General features: G+C 38.2%; 1 long non-coding RNA gene across 1 annotated transcript in view; it reads left to right on the top strand.

The window, feature by feature from the left end:
- The first annotated feature begins 6,514 nt into the window (after positions 1-6,514).
- The window catches only part of LOC116586343, a 205,727-nt gene continuing 195,589 nt past the window's right edge, over positions 6,515-16,652 (top strand). The window contains exon 1 of the long non-coding RNA XR_004283992.1: positions 6,515-6,605. This is a non-coding gene — a long non-coding RNA (uncharacterized LOC116586343). The remainder of the gene's footprint in view (positions 6,606-16,652) is intronic.

Here is a 16,652-nt window from a genome sequence, read left to right as displayed (position 1 = left end):
CTTCATATATCCTATTAATATCTCTTATCTCTACCCCACTAGTTCTAGTCATGGACCTTTTACATCTAGATCTTAAGCATGCCCTTTGAGCCTCAACTCAGGTGTAGCTTTTGGTAGGAACCTCTCTTGCACTCACTCCTACTTCTAGATTCATGGAAGTATCCTCCTCTGAGTTTTGAAAGTATTCCTTGAATATTGCTCATATCATAGCCACTAATTTAAATTATAATTTCTGTTTATATATTTTTATCCTCCATTAGAAAGAAAGTTAGAGCTGGGACATTAATCCTTGTCCTTACAGAATTCCTGTGCAAGGTAATTGCTCACTCAATTTTGGTTAAATAAATTTGGTCTTTAACCAGTCATGAAGTTTAACAAGAAAAACAAAAGACCTTAAGATACATTATTCTGGGAAACCATGGAATTACTATTCATCACGAAACCAGGTGAAAATAGTTTCAAAATTTCAGAGCTGCTGTGAAGATTAAATAAAGTAGAAGATGAAGTGTAACTTTTGTTTTTGAGATTTATCCCTTCTGCAGCACCTTTCATCTCAGTAAATGAGCCCTCCATATATCCTTCTACTAAAATTTTGGTATCATCATTTATGTCTTCCTCTTGCTCACTTGCATGTACTGAAATTCATGGTGATTCTATCTCAGAAATGTATCTGGAATCCTTCCATTTCTTTATGTTACTACCACCACCATGCTTGTCCTAGACTTCATCTTTGTTTGGACAACTTGGTAGCATCCTAACTTGCTACTCCTGCTTCTCGTCCCTTTTCAAACTTTTCTTATTTTAACATTCAGAACATCTTTTATAAATAAATAAATAAATAAATAAATAAATAAATAAATATCTTACACAAACTTCTCATTGGTTTAAACCTTATAAAATTTTTTCATTTCCTGGAATGACACCCTTTACCTGGCTGACTCCTAGTGAACTTTTTCAAGTTCATTGTCACAACCTCAAGGACATTACACATGACCCATAAATCCAATTATGTTCCTGTTATATTGTATCATAGCACACTAAATATTTTTTCTTATTATTTATCACAACTGAGATGATATATTTATTTTTGTATCTGCAAAAATTCATGGTTTGATTCCTTCGTTAGACCATATGTTTCATGAAAACACATAGTATCTGTCCTGTTTCTGGCTCTATCCCCAGTGCCTAGTGTGTGTATATATATATATATATATATATATATATATATATACACACACACACATATACATATACACATACATACATACCTGGGAGGTACTGGCCACTCAGTCTGTATCTGTAAAAAAAAAAAATGTTACAGGTAAACAGCATTTTCAATTTATGGATTTGAGTGAATTGGTGTATACATGTGGGATAAAAGAGAAATTCTTCCCATGTCTTTTCTGTTTCTAGGACCCCATGATTTGTTGAAAGTTTACGAATGTTATAAGACAAAAAATTCTTTCACTAAATGGGATATAACAAAAAACATAACTATTATTCACTAACCATCCAATTAAGATGTTTCAAGTCTATGTGTATTAGCTTGCTAAGGATGCCATAACAAAGTACTACAAACCAGGTGCCTTAACCAAAGGAAAAGAACTGCCTCAGCGGTTGAGGCTCTATCTTAGGACCCATGAGATCATGACCTGAGCAGAAACCAAGAGTCAGGCACTCAACCAACTGAGCTATGCAGGTACCCCAAAGACCAATTTTCTTGTATTACTTCTGGATTAGTTCTCTTCAGAGCAATAATAATATATTATGTTACTGAATATAGGTATAACTGTAAGTTTTAACCTAAAGGATTTTTTTTTTTAGTAATAATTTTTAAAAGTAAAGTGTTAGCTTCAAGAAATGATTGAATAGTTCTAGGATCCAGTGATGAGAGGAAACCCTTACCCGGGAAAGGAAGCTAAAAAAAAATAAATACATACTTTGTTTAGTAGACCAGGAGTCTGTTACTCAAATAGGCAATATAGGCAAAGTTTGTATGGTTTATTGTTTCAGGAGTTTAAGAGAAATAGAGTTTATGTATAATTTAGCTATAGGAACTTCTGAAGAGAGTATAAACAAAAAGATGAGAGAACACAGCTAAGGAACTAAGAGGTCAAGACACATGGAATAGGAAAAAGCTGGCTTAGAGTAACTGAATGAAAGTATCTAGAATTTCTAGAACTCAGTAATGTTGGATTTTGGCATGAGAGTGGATGTATCTTCATCTGTCTCTCCCAAATTCTGAATCATAGTAAGAGAGAAGGTCAGATAGGTTGTTTTTTTTTTTAATCACTTCTACTATTAATACTATTTATTGCTGAATAAGAACAAGGTATGGGATCGTTGGTCAAACAGGCTTGCTAATTCTTTCCCACAAACATTAAAAGCTGCCCACTGTGTGTACAGGAGGCAATTAAGAGCACGGTAGAGAAAGGCCACTTTTTTTTTTTTTTCAAAGATTTTATCCATTTATTTGACAGACAGAGATCACAAGTAGGCAGAGAGGCAGGCAGAGAGAGAGGGGGAAGCAGGCTTCCTGCCGAGCAGAAAGCCCAACTTGGGGCAATCCCAGGAGATCATGAGGGAAAGGTCACTTTTAAAAAGACTCCAGAAGGGGCTTAGCCACATATACTAAGTATATAGTATACACTAAGTATATATATAGGATTTTTTAACTCCTATATAATCCAAGTACCTGTTATTTCCCTGTCAGTATTCATTCTGCCCCCATAGGTCATTACCTACAGTGGAGTAGCCATTATTTCACTAAGGAAGGAAACTTCCTCACCTAGTGGTCATCAGAACCATCATAACTTTAATAAATTGTTTTAAGATGTACATTAAATTGATGCAGGAATTTTTTTCACTCAAAGCCATAATCTCAGAGTTGTCATGTTCCAGGTATCAAATTTGGGTAATTCTATTAATGTCTTATGAAGAAGTTCTTCTACACTGTATCAACTTCAATTTGTACTGATATAACTATAGTTTATGCGTATTTAACAAGGGAATTTTTCTTACTTTAGGTATGTATACCTAAGGTGTATATTCATTATAATATGTAATGCCCTTACATATGGTATAATTTATCATCACGGGATAGTTTTTCAATGTATGTGTTATATTAACTTAAAAGAGTGGCCTCTCCTGATACCTTCTGCTTCTTCCTAAAATTTGATTGATACTGTTGCAGTGATTTGTACTTCAACTGAATATGATGCCAACTGAAGAAGTCAGCAAAAACTAAGCAGTCCCATTGTTAGTATCTTGCAGAACGAGTAGAAGGTTGCTGGAGACTATAGTTCTTCTTGTCAGCTGGTTCTGATCATGTCATATGGTTTTATTCCATTGTCTTCTTTCGTTTATAATGTTTACCTATCAAAAAACTTCTTGTTCTTTTTGTGGAATAAGAAGTTCATTTTTAAAGAATATTAAGCAAAGGAATTAAGCAGTCTTCCTTGTCCCAGAATGTGCCTTGCTGTTACACAAAGTTTAGTGATGATATTAGCCAATAAAACTTTTGCAGACTTGTGTCCCCCAAATGAACTGATTTTCTTGATTTGTAGAAGGTTAAATTAGTAGTTCTTAAGCCATATGTGACCTTTTGGATGAAAATTTACAAGTTGGCCTGAATTAGGAACAAGATATTTAATTTCCAATATTCATTAGAAGTTGTCTGCTTGCCCATCATTATTAAGATCCAGGAAAAAAAAAAAGTTAAACATAAATGCAAATATCAAAGAAAGAGCTCATATTTAAAGGAAATGCTGATCCATCATTTTCTATGGTAGATGTCTGTATAATCAGTTAGTCCAAATGCTCTTATTCAAGTCCTATTGAGCCAAGGCAGTCGAGTAGCCAATGATCAGCTTCATTCATAGAGACCATCCTGAAGATTCATTTGGTAGCTGATAACCAAGTCTAGTAAATTTGATATTTAAATTTTCTGAGTTGGTCTCTGCTAGCTGTAGGTCAATTCAGTGCTGTCAGGTGCTCCCTAAACAAATGAATGAACTTAGAATCTATCAAAAATTAAAAAAAAAAAAAGTTTCACCACAAAACTGCCCACATGCCTCAAAGGCTGCAAACTAATATTTTGAGAATTAGGTAAATGTGCTCTCATTGTTTCACACCCACATCCTAAAAAAATATTTCCCTCAGAAAGAAATTATAGCAACTTAATTTACAAAACTAAAAATGTAATGGTATTGGTGTATAAGTAGGGGGTTTGGAACGTGCATGTTCCTAAGACTCTCTTGAGTGGTCATAAAAAATGCAGATCCCTGGCCTCATCCCAGAAACTCTGATTCAGGAAGAGGTATTTTTAAAACCTTTCTCAAGTGGTTCTGATGCAGGTGGTCCAGGAACACTTCTTCAACAACATGGTTATAGACAATTAATAAAAAAGATCGCAGCTCTTCCTATGTCCGTGCCTAGTAATGATCCTAGGTGTGCTTTGGCCTCTCAGCATTGGAATTCCTATGTGCCATATCCTAATGGGTGGCTGTGTGGCCCTCTTCTTCTACTTCGTTGGGTCTAAAGAAAGAAAAGTGACCTGTGGAGCTAGTATCACAGTTTTATTTTGCTTTATACTTGACAACCTAGAGAGCCATGCCCTATTCTTTTGTATCTTGAGAAAAGGGGTCATTTTCTCCCTGATTTACCTCAGGAAGCCAGGGTCTAGTGTAAAGGCACCTGGCCAGGCATCACGGTTCTCTCCCCTTAGAGGATGGGCTGATGGGGTTGTGGTGGGAGAGAGTGCTCTTCCAGAACTTGACCAGAAAAGTCCTTAACACTTAAACTTGTTAAAGGACAAATATCTTCTGACTCCCAGAAATACCCATCATCTAAAAAGACCTAACTTTTCAGTAAACATGAGGCAGAAATAGGAAAATTTAAAAACAGCCAAAGAGATTTCCTCCTGGCTCTACCATGACAGCTGTTGTTTTCCACTAAATGATAATGAGCAATCAGCAAGTAGCTCACCTACCAAATGCTGAAACCATTTTCCAGGGAAGCCTAAGTTTCCGTTTTAGAGAAATGTAACTGTTTGCATTTCTTTATCTGAAATCTCTTACCGAACTTCCTAGGGAGCCATATCTCTTATTTATACCAAGGGGAGAAGTTTTCCTTGTAGCTACAGGAATGAGGAGGGGAGGTGAAGACAAACAAGTAAACCAGAAACAGCACTTGCCTCAGAAGGAGAAGCCATTTATTTTGAGAAGTAAAGACTCACAGAATATTCTCAGATATCAGATCGAGAACTTTGCTTGTTTTTTCCTCATGTTGTCGAGAAAATAATTAGCTTAATCTTTGATGCATGCTTCACGTTCTTAATCCTTGGAAACACAAGAGTAGGAAATGTAAAATTAGCCTTGCCTTGCTCAAGTTGGGAGGGAAATGTGAGTCCTCTATAATTTGAAAAGGTAAGAGAGAATAAATCACACCATTTGCTTCATTCTTCATCTGGAAAATGTTCACAAGTCCCCAGATTGTCTACATTCCAAATATCTGATCATTAAGGCCACAGATTCTTAGATGAGCATACAGATCCAGCATCTCAGGGACACATTCAAATACCACCTAATGACTCATAGCTGATCAAGCACTCGTGTGTGTTCAACTGCTGACTTCCGCCATCACGTAACCCGGTGCTGCTCGCGAGTTCCAGCACGTGACTGCCCTTAGCACAAAGGACTGGCCCCTCCCCTCTTCCCCTTTGGTGTCCAGACTCCAGCTAAGTTGCACTTTCTGTATATTTGTTTTGGATCTGCCTAGATCTGTGTGTCGCTGTGAAGACTCGTCAAAGGCAGCTTGGATAAGTGCTCTCCGTGTGACCGTGGTCATGTCTTCAGTGGGGACAGCAAACTGCGCTCTTCAATTAACTACATAGGCCAGCTATTAGCCTCCAGGTGGAGCTGAGACCACTGAAACACTGACACTATTAAGCCAACAGTTTAAATTACATGTCCCTATCTAAGTCATTCAAAAAAACCTAACACTACTAAAGTGTTATCCAACTTTAAGTGCATGAAAACTAGAACATAATTTCTATTATTATGACCTGTGAAAAATAATGCAATCTTTTCTTGAATGGAAAAAGCTCTATGGTAGCATGGACCATGTATGGGTTGTTTCCACACTTGATGTGTGTCTACTTCCTTGTGTAAAACAATACAGCCGGGAAACCAGGTTGATCTGAAGACAGTTTAAGCTGTAAGAACCTAGCAGGGAAGCTGCCCAGAACTGATGCTGAGTGCTGTGTCTTGTCCACCCTGCCCCCTCACCGCGAACGCTACTTGGAACTGAAGATGAATAAATATTGGCTATTTTAGGCTTTGGTTGTGAGGAATTCCAGAGAGAACATTTTATAGTTTGCTTGGATACTTTTCAGATATGCTGTTGGGCAACTTCAGCTCTGCACTTTGAGTATTTGTTAATTCATAATCGATTAAAAGCCTGCTATGTGCCAAGTCTGTAATAGACAATGAAAATAGAGAGTCACAGAGGAAGACCTTACCTGCCTTTGGGATCTTATAGTTCAATGGGAGGTTCAGAGAGGAACACTGATCATTTCATTACTGGATTTGCAAGTTAACTGAGAGGTAAGAGCTGGGACTGCTCAAACCTTTGGAAAGTTTGAGGAGGCCACCAGGGATGCCCTCTGCTATGTGGTAACTGTGAAGTAAGAATTTTTCTGATAATAATGTGGAGAAAGGGGAGGAACATGGCTGAGGCACTGAGGAGAGTTTGGAACAGGAAAGGAGTTGCAAATACTGTAGTTAGACTAAGTGAGGGAGTAAGTAATACGAGCTGAGGCTGGGGGAAATCAGTAGGGACCTGGTAAGGCTAAGGAGTTTGGATTTTATCCTAAGGGTAATGGGCAGCCATTGAAAGATTCTAATGGGAAATGACATGATCAGATTGGCAGTTTGGAAAATTAATTCCCACAGCCTTAGGGAGGATAAATTGAGGAGAGATTATCTTAGAGGCAGGACGAAGTCGTTAGGAGGTAATTACGGTAGAGAAAAAACACGAGAAGGAACTGAATAAGTTTGGGTTAGCTGAGCACCATCAGCACAGACATGACGCGGCCTCAGGGTGTGAACAATGTATGTGCATACTGGGCAGCCAGAGCTTGCACAGATGATCTTACTACACTCTTTGAGGAGATGTGTCTGCACTAATAGACATGATTGATTCATTTCCATGCGCCTTTTCCCATGCATACTCCTCAGCACAGGTGTTAGTGAGCAGAGCTTGATAATTAATTGCTGTTTCATAGTTTTCCATAAAACTGGGCTTGGGGAATAGAGATGAATGAGGGTCTTCCTCCCCCTTCTTGTCTACTCAGCACCCGGTTTATGAGCTTGGTAGATAGATAAACAGAGATGAGGAAACCCCAAGTTAATGCTAACTCTCCTATTCAGATTTTATTTTTACCATCTTTGATTGAAATCATGCCAACCAAGCAATTAAATGCTATCAAAATGGTGGTGTCATGATTTGGTATTAATTGGACTTGTCAATGATTTACAGAATCTTGATGTGACTCTAAGAGTATTTTAGATATGGCAGGACTTGGGGAGGATTTCCTTTCTTGTTAATGACTTGGTAAGCCTAGTAAGTCAGTGGTGGAGAACAAGAAGATAAATGCAAATATTGACTAAAATATTTGAATCACCAGATTCCAGAATAAGAAATATACTTCTGCACAAAACCAAGTCAACTATATTGCGCACTTAGTAATGGTTAACTAGACAAAATAACTTGAGCACTTTCTCTGCACCAAGAACTATGCAGTGTCTATCTGCATGCGTATAAATGTCTTATTTTCTCATTTAAGAACTTGTTTGCCTCAAATTAAAGCAACCTCTAAAAGTTAGGGTTTATCCCCAGATGTTCTGACATCAAATGTTAAGCCCTTTCCTCTATCCTGTTTATTTCCCATGCCTGCTTTCTCTGAAATAGGCATGCATTTCCTTCTTTGGGGAGCAGGGAGTATTTCCATGCCATGTGACCCTTTCAGGTACTCAACCACTATTGTGTTTCACTGCTGAAGGAAGTTTTTATCCTAACTGGTCTGAGAATTTCAGGTGGTTTTGGTTGTCAGTCACAGTCGTATGGAGGACAGCAAAGTTTTCATTTCCTCAGTTATGTGGAAGTAACACCTCTAAGCATATTTTAAGCTGTTCTCTTCATATAGGCAGATTTTGTGCTAAGCATGTTTGATTAGTTCGTCTAAGCTTCACCCTAATGTGTATGAGACACGTCTCTCCCAGTTTCACAGGTACAGAAATTGGATTGCAAACCTTGAGCAGTTCACGCAGGGTCCTTGGATACTGAGTTGAGAGGCCAGGATTCAAATTCCGGTTTACCTGCCTCCAGAACCCAAGAGTTTAAGCTTCATACTAGAGTGTCTTGTACTTAAAAATCGACTGCTAGAGCACTGCCACTCAAAGTAGCCAGTCCATAAACAATCACTGGTCCCTAAGGGCACAAGAGAACTTGCCCCACAATGTAAACTGACATACAGCTTCCTTTATGAGGGAAGCTGTACCATTTTAAGAAAAAGTGCCGGCTTCCTGGTCCAGTTGGCTTACATCCTGGCCAAACTTCTGCTTATCTTGTTGCAGCCCAGTAACAAGGAATCCCAAACAGACTGGTTCAGAGACCACATTTGAAACTTGCAATAAACCAGGTGGTTGGGGGTCTGCCAAATTCATGTGATGATAAAAACCTACCGGAAATGTCTGTTCATGTCCTCTGCCCATTTCTTGATTGGATTATTTGTTCTTTGGGTGTTGAGTTTGCTAAGTTCTTTATAGATTTTGGACACTAGTCCTTTATCTGATATGTCGTTTGCAAGTATCTTCTCCCATTCTGTCAGTTGTCTTCTGATTTTGTTAACTGTTTCCTTTGCTGTGCAAAAGCTTTTGATCTTGATGAAATCCCAATAGTTCATTTTTGCCCTTGCTTCCCTTGCCTTTGGCGATGTTCCTAGGAAGATGTTGCTGCGGCTGAGGTCGAAGAGGTTGCTGCCTGTGTTCTCCTCAAGGATTTTGATGGATTCCTTTCGCACATTGAGGTCCTTCATCCATTTTGAGTCTATTTTCGTGTGTAGTGTAAGGAAATGGTCCAATTTCATTTTTCTGCATGTGGGTGTCCAATTTTCCCAGCACCATTTATTGAAGAGGCTGTCTTTTTTCCATTGGACATTCTTTCCTGCTTTGTCAAAGATTAGTTGACCATAGAGTTGAGGGTCTATTTCTGGGCTCTCTATTCTGTTCCATTGATCTATGTGTCTGTTTTTGTGCCAGTACTATGCTGTCTTGATGATGACAGCTTTGTAATAGAGCTTGAAGTCCGGAATTGTGATGCCACCAACTTTGGCTTTCTTTTTCAATATCCCTTTGGCTATTCGAGGTCTTTTCTGGTTCCATATAAATTTTAGAATTATTTGTGAAAAAAAAAAAAAAAAAACCTACCGGAGCTATAACAACACATTTCCTGCACCCATAAGTGCCTCATAGTTAGCAGGAAAAAAAGAAGCTTTCATAGACATATCTGAAAATTTCTAATGAGATGCATAAATCTTCTTCTTAAGAAATGGTCCATCAGAGGTTGTAGTCCAAAATGAAGCTAACTTTCTGTTTAGAGATCTGAAGTACATATAGTTCTGTGACTATTCTGATTTTAAATAATATGCTTGTAGGAGTTACAGTAACTACATTGTTCAGTGATTTGGCCACAGGGTATGTTTAGTTCATGTTTACATTTTTCTTTCATACAATCCTTAAAATTATGAGTAAAGTGCTTCCTGGAAATTCTATAGAAATAGACACGAATCAAATGAAAATAATAGGAAGGAGATAGAGAATCAAAAGAAAATTACCTAATTTTTTCAAGATCGACGTCTTTAGTATGGTTTCCATAGGATGTTAGACAGGTTTTGAGAAGCATGAATCCCAAGTGTCATATCGTTCTGAGGTTAGCAGAGGTTTTGTCAGACTCTTTCCTTCATATAAGGCAATTTGCCACTGATGCCTGGGGCATAAAAATTTCTTTATGACATCCCTAGATGATTGCTTTCTCTTTGTTTCTTCCTCCCTTTTTTCTTCCATTCTCCCTCTCATTTTCTCTCTCCCTCTCTTATTAAGAAAACTTGTCTGTTCAAAATAAAGTTCAGTGCCTCTGTAAATTCCAAGAAGGTAAAGAAACCATGACTTTAGTTAATCTTCATTGTTGAGGTAGGAGCAATTTCAAACTCTGTAGGGTTCTGTGTACTCACTTCACAGTATATTGAGATTTCTTATATAATTTTAGAAACTGTGGTATGCTGATGTCCATTAGTCTTAAAACACAAACTTCTGCAATTTTGAATGATGCAAAGGTTTACTGTTGTTGTATTTTTGCCTGTCCTCTATCAGGTGCTTGATCAGGAATGCAACATGAATTTGTCTAACAAAGCAGGAATTATTTATACAAGGTAAAACCTTTAAATCAAGAAATGTTTACTGAGCATCAATTTTGCACAAGTAATTAGGAAAAGGCTTGGCCCTTGCTCTCAGAGGTGCTGTTCAACAATGTCATTTTTCCATCTAAGCTGTAATTCTGTTTAGGAATTAAAGAGCAAAGGTTCTGAATGGCACTTTTTTTCTCTCCCTTCCTAAGAATCAATAGGCAATTACACTGACCTGGAAAGCAAAATAAACTCACCCCAATATATCAGTTTACCATTTAGAGGACAGCGCACACTTTTTTTTTTTCTTTATTTGACAGAGAGAGAGAGGGAGAGAGATCACAAGTAAGCAGAGAGGCAGGGAGAAGCAGGCTACCCTGCTGAACAGAGAGCGCGATGCAGGCCTCTATCCAAAGACCCTGAGATCATGACCCAAGCTGAAGGCAGAGGCTTAACCCACTGAGAAACTCAGGTGCCCCAACAGCACACACTTTTACATGCTGACTGAAACATGTGCTTCTATAGTCATTTTTTAACTCATGTGAGAAGAACTTCTTTATATACCATGAAAGGTATTATCCTTAACTGACAAAGTAAAAGATTTTAAATAATCAAATAATTCTTTCAAATTTGATAACTTGTTCCCACCTCTTTTTTTTTTTTTTTTTTTTTTTAACAGCAAACATATTGAGGTTTGCTAAAATGTGTTGTCCTTGGCCTCTGGACCTAGAATAATCTTCTATCACATCTTTGATGATGCAACTTTGCCCATCCTCTTTCACTCTACAGAATAAATCTTTGGCCAAGCAGCTTAATGACAACCACACTTGACCTTGCTATAGCCTCTGCCAGTTCCAGCGTAGGGCTATTTATTCTTGTTTTACCTTTGAGAAAACTGAAGCTAAGAGGGCTGAGAGTCTGTGAAGCCCAGACTTATAGTTGTCTGGGTTCAGATCTGTGGCTTGTCCAATATGTGATCTGGGGCAAGTCACTTAAATTTTTTTGCATCAGTTTCTCCATGAGTAAGGTGAGGTAATGACAGCACCTGCCTTCCTGGTTTTTGTGACAACTTGAGCTAATTAGTGTATGCTAGATACTTAGACCAGTGCCTGGCACATAGTAAAACTACACCTAGGTCAACATTTGGACCCAGATTTCTGACTGCATCTAGTGTTCCTTTCATTACACTAGTGTTTCAGTTATGCCTCATCTCACCACTTCCTGTGGTGGTTGATGGAGTACTGGACCGCAGGGAATAGCAGCACCTTCTGCTGCTGTAATTTCTACAGCTTCTTGAATTCAACACAATCTGGGCAATAACACTGTCAATGAAAACAATTCATTTAGAAAGGCATCCAGTGGGCCAGGATCAGTATCCAATGCTTTACAGGTGTTTCTCTACTCAATTCTCATAGCAGATATACTTATTCTCATTTTACAAATGGAGAAATGGAAGCACCAAGAGATTTGTACATCTAATCAGAGGACCGTGGTATGTATCAGAAGGGAGTTTCACATCTGACTTAATAATAGCATCCTTGGAGTAAAACAGGAATGTGATTAACCATATTAAGCAATCTGATCATCAGAGCTCATCTTCATCTATTACCTCTTTTCTGTGCTCTGAAGCTTATGGACTTTTTCAAGAAATAGTGGCGGGTAGTATGGGGGGAATGGATGGGTCAGGGGTAGGTCATGACAGTAATAAGCCGACTGTGTGCAGCATGATGGCACAGGAGGAAGCAGGAGAAATTTAAGAAGTTTACCTAATAACTTAAAAACACTCCATTCTGGGATATTTCAGAGAAGGGGAGATGGCCTACACACCTCAGTAACCCCTCAAACATTGGTGTCTACCAGTGCTGGAGTCACGAGTATTCCTAACAGTGGCAGAACTTCATCCAGAAAATGTAAGATTCTGCTTTGTGTCCTCTAGAAAGAGGACATTTTGGAGAATTTTTACTCTCAAATAGTAAATAACCATTTGGGTATTAAAGGGGTAAGCTCCAATTATTTGGACTGTTTCCATACTTTTAACCACACTCTTTAAATCTAACCTTTGGAGCAGTAGGGATGCCTGAATTCAGATCTTGGGGGAACCTGAGAGTTTTCTGTGACTAATGATTTGGATCAAATAATAGCATTCTATAAATATTTTGAGTATTTTTTTTGTCTCAATGACATCACTATATTGATCATATTTCTGTTCATTGTTCTTCTTTGAAAATCATCGATCACTTCTCAGGTCATCATCATTAATTACATTTGCAATTTGTTTATGAAATATTACAGGCTTTTCCCTTCTTTGCCCAATTGAGTTATTTCAATGTGATTACAGCCACTGATCCATTCCAGCCTGGCATAATCAGGTTCTTTGCCACCAGGGTCAAGTTGGGTTTTGTTATGTTAGTTAGTGACTGAAGGCTGTTCATAGAGCAGGGTGGAAGCAGGGTTACCTCAGTTTTCCTCCTGCTTAAATATTAGTGCTTGCTGTCTTCATTAAGTCATCAGATGGCACTTTAATACTCACCAACAATAAGCAGAACCTATGTATTCTATTCCTAAAGTTGATAGAGTGTGAAGAAGTCACAGTATCTGTGTTGTGACTGCATCCCAAGGGAAACCTTCTTGCATTGTTGGTGGGAATGCAAGCTGGTGCAGCCACTGTGGAAAACAGTATGGAGGTTCATGAGAAAGTTGAAATTAGAACTTCTCTGTGACCCAGCAATTGAACTAGTAGGTATTTACACAAAGGATCAAAAAAAAAAATATTTGAAGGGCTACATGCATCCCAATATTTATAGTAGCATTATCAGCAATAGCCAAACTATGAAAAGAGTCCAAATGTCTATTGACTGATGAATGGATAAAGACGAGGTGGGATATATCTCTATCTCTATCTATCTATCTATCTATCTATCTGTCTACATCTATATCTATGTATCTATATACTGGAATATTATCTGGCCATTGAAAAGAATGAAATCTTGACATTTGCAACGACATAGATGGAACTAGAGGATATTATGCTAAGTGAAATAAGTCAGTCAAAGAAAGGCAAATACATGATTTCACTCAGAAAACGGATAAATATATGGGAAGGGGGGAAAAAGAGAAAAGAAAACAAACTATAAGAGATTCAAGGATAGAGAACAGAGGGTTGATGGGAGTTGGGTGGGGAATGTGCTAGATGGGTGATGGGGATTAAGGAGGGCACTTGTGAAGAGCACTTGTTATGATGAGTGATGTAAGTGATGAACCACTGAATTCTACTCCTGAAACTAGTATTGCACTGTATGTTAAATGCCTGGAAATTAAATAAAAATTTGAAAAGAAAAAATATTTTAATTGAAAAAAAAAGTAGAACTGTATTATTGCAGTTCACTTCCAGTCACTAGGGATGCAGGAAAGATAAATGAGGTCATCTGTGCAGAATGTGTGGAAGCCCTCAAAACACGTATCAGCTGGTGGCAATTCTTTTCTTGTTGTGATTGCTGTCTCCCAAGCCCTTCTCCACTAGCAGTCATTACTGTGCTCCAATGGACTGGTGCAGCAGTGAAGCTGAAGTCAGTGGGGTTTACACAGAAAGTCAAAAAATAGCAGGATTAGATTTACCAAATCAGCATTTAGAAATCAGATATGGAGGGACTTCTTTCTGAGGTAGGACATCAACCAATTATGAGCAAGCATTACAGTGCAATACTAAAGCCATATTTAACATTGTTTTCCGCTTATCTGCCTCCACCAGGCTACTTCCCTTCCTTTCCACCTTTAATGTCAGGGGACAGCTATGATGAGCTATGGATAGAACAGAGATCCAGTCATCACAGAGAAAGCATCTACTTTGAGTTTAACATGTTTCTTGCATTATCTATGGTATCTTGTTAACTCCCACAACTACCCTGTGGAGTATGGATTATTATCATCCATTCACTGATGAGGAAACTGAAGGTCAAAGAATTTCAATGACATATTTAACATCCTACAGGTAAACGTGGCAAAGACCATCTCTAGGAACCCAGGTCTTTCATTGCAAGTTCCTTTTCTGCATAGGAGCTATTTCCATCGAATGTTCTGTGAGGGAGGTCATTGGGATTAAGAGTAAAGGAAGGTAGCCAAAGCTGGAATGACGATCTTCTATGACCCTCTATTTTATAGTCTTTTTTTTTTTTTAATAGAGTTGGAAGGAAAAGTAAACCTTCTCTCTTTTTTAGGTAAAAATGATCAGAACTATACAAGGGAAGAAATGATGACAGGGTGGTTAAAGTTTAGCTAAGGTGACACAGTAAAATCGTTATAATACTTTTAAAATACAATATTTAGGGACACCTGTGTGGCTCAGTTGGTTAAGTTTCTGCCTTCGGCTCGGGTTGTGAAACCACGGTCCGGGATCCAGCCCTACATGGGGCTCCCTGCTCCCATGTGGGGAGCCTGCTTCTCCCTCTGCCTGCTGTTCCCCAGCTTGTGCTCTCTCTCTGACAAATAAATAAATAAAATCTTATACAATATTTATACACCACCAATAAAAATGTATATCCTTCCCTCTACCTTTAAGAGTTTAGAGTTTAGAATCTGGGGCATCTGGGTGGCTCAGTGGGTTAAGCCTCTGCCTTTGGCTTGGGTCATGATCTCAGGGACCTGGGATCGAGCCCTATATCCGGCTCTCTGCTCAGTGGGGAGTCTGTTTCCCCCTCTCTCTGCCTGCTGCTCTACCTATTTGTGATCTCTCTCTGTCAAATAAATAAATAAAATCTTGGGGGAAAAAAGAGTTTAGAATCCATAGTAATTTCAACTCCAGCTAAATCAGTTTTTGCTACTTTTTTTTTTTATCCATCTCCAATTTAGTAATTTTAAATTATAGAAGTCATAAACTCCGGGATATCTATTTTTTTCAGCAAGGAAGCTGGGTGCAGATATGTTATGATTGACCGAGAAGTGGAGTTATGACTGTCTTAGAGTTAAGCTGAAAATCCTAGTCAGTTCTTTCCTAGACTTCTCATCTCTTCCCTGCCAGTCTACTTAATTACTTCCTTCAAATTTGGATTCAGTCTGTTTAAGGAAGTCTTTCCTAGTTAATTCTATCCTTGACCACTGTCTTACTCAACATTGCTTTGAAGATTTAGGTATTATGGTTATATTATAAATTCTAAAAACAGATGTCAAATCGATTTCATTAGGTAGCTCTGCTTTTTAGAGGCATTTTAGTGTTGTTCCCCCAACTAAACACCAAGTCTCTTTTATTACAAATACTTTGTAATAATAGTTCCATTTTACTTGGCAAAAGGGCATGCTAACAGAGTTCTATACAGTAAATGGGAAAATGGAAATTTGCCATTGGAAAATTTTTTCCAGATTTAGGATGTGAATACCAAGGCATTTTCCCCTATGATTTAGTGTGACTGATAACACTGTTGAGTGTAGGGTTTTTGTTATGTTTCACTCCACAATCAGTCATTCACACGGTAAGCTTGTTTCTGCAGGTATTTCTGTTGGAGTAAATAGGAGTTTGCATCTTAACTGGAAAAATATTTCATAGTAAAATAAGAGAATTCAAAGCATTAACCCAATGGCAAAATTAAGCAGAAATAGCCTCCATTTAGTATAAAGTTCAGTCAAAATACCTGACAATTTGATGAGAATGGTTATTCTATTTCTTTGTTACGGTGGAGAATGGCAAGATAAGTTAACTAAAGCCAGATTCTCTATTGCTTTAAATGCAGTAGGTGCAAGCTGAGCTGAGGATGGTAAAAGATGTTTAACGGGGTTGGACGGGAAATATCCTCATGCTACCTAGTACATTCTATGTGCCAAGGAACAGACTCTAAGTGCAACTAGTGGGTAAGAGCACAGCAGGCCAAGAAAACATCATACGTATGCTACTGTGACATTCAAGGAAGGATAAAAATGTCATTCTCGAGCAAGTACGGAAGGATGCAATATTTTGCAGAATATGTTGAAGACAAGCATAGGCTCCATAAAGACTACAAAAAGTACTTTGGGTGTGTGCTGAACTAAAAAGTAAAAGCTATCTGCAAATAGTGAGGGGGACTTAAAATGAGCCAGATACATTCCATCATAGAACCACATCAGACAAGGAACTTCCCATGGCTCACCCAAATGAAGGTTAACAGAATTGGATAAGACACCAGATTCAATTAGGGAAAATTACCGGATCCTTACTGAAAGTTTA

This window comes from Mustela erminea, chromosome 3 (genome assembly GCF_009829155.1).
Source record: "Mustela erminea isolate mMusErm1 chromosome 3, mMusErm1.Pri, whole genome shotgun sequence".
Taxonomy (NCBI): domain Eukaryota; kingdom Metazoa; phylum Chordata; class Mammalia; order Carnivora; family Mustelidae; genus Mustela; species Mustela erminea.
The sequence above is the reverse complement of the archived record's forward strand: the minus strand, read 5'-3'. Positions and strand labels throughout refer to the sequence as shown.